Raw genomic sequence first — 1,703 nt, forward strand, 5'->3', positions numbered from 1 at the left:
TGGAAGGTATTAAGTACAACACAGGCCCTCCCTGGATCAGGACGTCTCTCCAAACTGGATGAAAGACCCCGGATGAAACTGGTCAGAGAGGCTACCAAGAAGCTTACAGCAACTGTAAAGAAGTTGCAGGAATTTATGACAAAGAGTGGTCATTGTGTACATGTGACAACAATATCACAAATTCTCCACAAATGTGTCTTGTATGGGCGGGTTGCAAGAAAAAAGCCACTCCTCAAGAAAGGCCACATGCAGTTATGACTGAGCTTTGCCAAAATGCACATGAAGATTGAGTCCACATGGAAAAACGTGTTATGGATGAGATAAAAATGTAATTCTTTGCCCTCAACACGAAATGTCTGGTGGAAATCCAAATCAGCTCACCATCCAAATAACATAATAATTATAATAATAATTCCTACAGTAAAGCATGGAGTTGATAATATCATGTTATGGGGGTGTTTCTCTGCAGCAGGGACTTGAGCACTTGTCAGGATAGAAGAAAAATAGATGAAGCAAAATACCATCAAATTCTTGAGGAATATCTGTTGCCCTCTGCCAGAAAGTTGTCAATGGGAAGAAGGTTTACCTTCCAACATGACAATGACCCAAAGCACACAGCAAACATGACCACACAGTTTTAAGAGAAGTGACCTGCTGCAGTACCAAGTAGCAATGGCATGCTTCCATCCCGGGTAAATTGTATAAAAAGAAAAGGGGGACAAGTGGGACTTTAAATGAAGCATGTCAATTGAAAATAACAATGTATGAATACATGTGAATAAAATAATTTAGATTTAATTTATAATCAATGACCCCTAGGGGTTGTCCATGATCTGAATGCATACAATGGTAGTACAGTAATATAAATATAGATATACACTCAATATATTTTCATAATAGTAATCAGAGAATCTGGAGTATAGACAAATCAATGGACATACATGGATGCAGTTCATAACAGAAATACATAAATTACTAATCAAAAATCATAAAATCACATGAATGAGTACAAACTCTATAGGACAAAAGTTGATATTATCAAGGATTAAAATAAGCTTAAGTAGGCATCCTTAGTTTGAGAACCCGACGCGTTTCTTGGCTTCTTGCCAGTCATCAGGGGTGGGATGCATGTTTTTACTAGAAAAGCAAATAAATATGACAAATATTAATATAGGTGGAACCTCAGTTAAATAGAGAGAGTATCAAATCGGTCCACTTAATTGATAAAGTGACTTACAAAATAGCCCAAGAATTGGGCAGAACTTCCAGCAATGGGAACTGTTAGAGCTGAGATACAACCGTCTCATCCGGGGTTGAGGCATGTTTTTATGACCACACAGTTGTTGAAGGAGAAAAAGGTGAATGTCCTTGCATAGCCAAGTCAAAGCCCAGACTTAAGCCCCATTGAAAATCTTTGGAATGAGTTGAAGACTGCAGTCCAAAAATGGTCACCATCAAATTTAACTGAATTTGGTCAGTTCTGCAAAGAAGAGTGGGCAAATATTGCAAAGTCTAAATGTGCAAAGTTAGTAGAGACATATCCCAACAGACTAAAGTCTGTAATTAAATCAAAAGGTGACATGTTGGTGTTATATTTTTCACTTGGATGTTATAACTTGCACTGATTAAATACAGCTCGATAAAACAAAAAGAGCATCTGTCTTCATGTCGGGCTGAAAAGCAACAAAATGTGATTATTTTAA

The 1,703-nt window shown here is 37.3% G+C and overlaps 1 long non-coding RNA gene across 1 annotated transcript; it reads right to left on the reverse strand.

Annotated features, from left to right (window-relative positions):
* Window positions 1-780: 780 nt before the first annotated feature.
* On the reverse strand, window positions 781-1,363 carry LOC143998382 (uncharacterized). Its single transcript, XR_013277895.1, has 2 exons — window positions 1,238-1,363; window positions 781-1,137 (listed from the first exon to the last, which is right to left on the reverse strand). It is a non-coding gene; the product is annotated as an uncharacterized LOC143998382 (long non-coding RNA).
* Between the last annotated feature and the right edge of the window lie 340 nt (window positions 1,364-1,703).

This window comes from Lithobates pipiens, unplaced genomic scaffold (genome assembly GCF_037356315.1).
Source record: "Lithobates pipiens isolate NorthernLeopardFrog02 unplaced genomic scaffold, aLitPip1_a1.2 Scaffold_19, whole genome shotgun sequence".
Taxonomy (NCBI): Eukaryota; Metazoa; Chordata; class Amphibia; order Anura; family Ranidae; genus Lithobates; species Lithobates pipiens.